Genomic DNA, 356 nt, shown 5'->3' with positions numbered 1-356 from the left:
GAAAACATGTTTAAGGTGGGGGAAGACTTCACTGCCTCGCTTAATTAAAAGCATGATTAAGAGGGGATGACATTTGTAGATCGAGATTGAATCCTAGCCTCAGGGCTCGGCCCAGAAAGTGTCATCTTAACCTAACCCATGGCCGCAGAGCTCGGCCCCCTAGCCTGTCCTAGCTGCACCGCTCGGCCCAGAAAGTGTCTTAACCAAACCTAACCCAAAATAAATACTAATTTGATTGAAAATTGTTGAAAAAGTGATCATGTCAAAAAGTAAAATCTGCAGTGAAGTCTTCCCCACCTCGCACACTCTAAGGTTGGAGTTCAGCGTCTGCCGTGAGAGGAGACAGACAAAGGGGC

Source organism: Eurytemora carolleeae, unplaced genomic scaffold (assembly GCF_000591075.1).
Source record: "Eurytemora carolleeae unplaced genomic scaffold, Eaff_2.0 scaffold224, whole genome shotgun sequence".
Classification (NCBI taxonomy): domain Eukaryota; kingdom Metazoa; phylum Arthropoda; class Copepoda; order Calanoida; family Temoridae; genus Eurytemora; species Eurytemora carolleeae.
Note: the sequence above shows the minus strand (reverse complement) of the source record.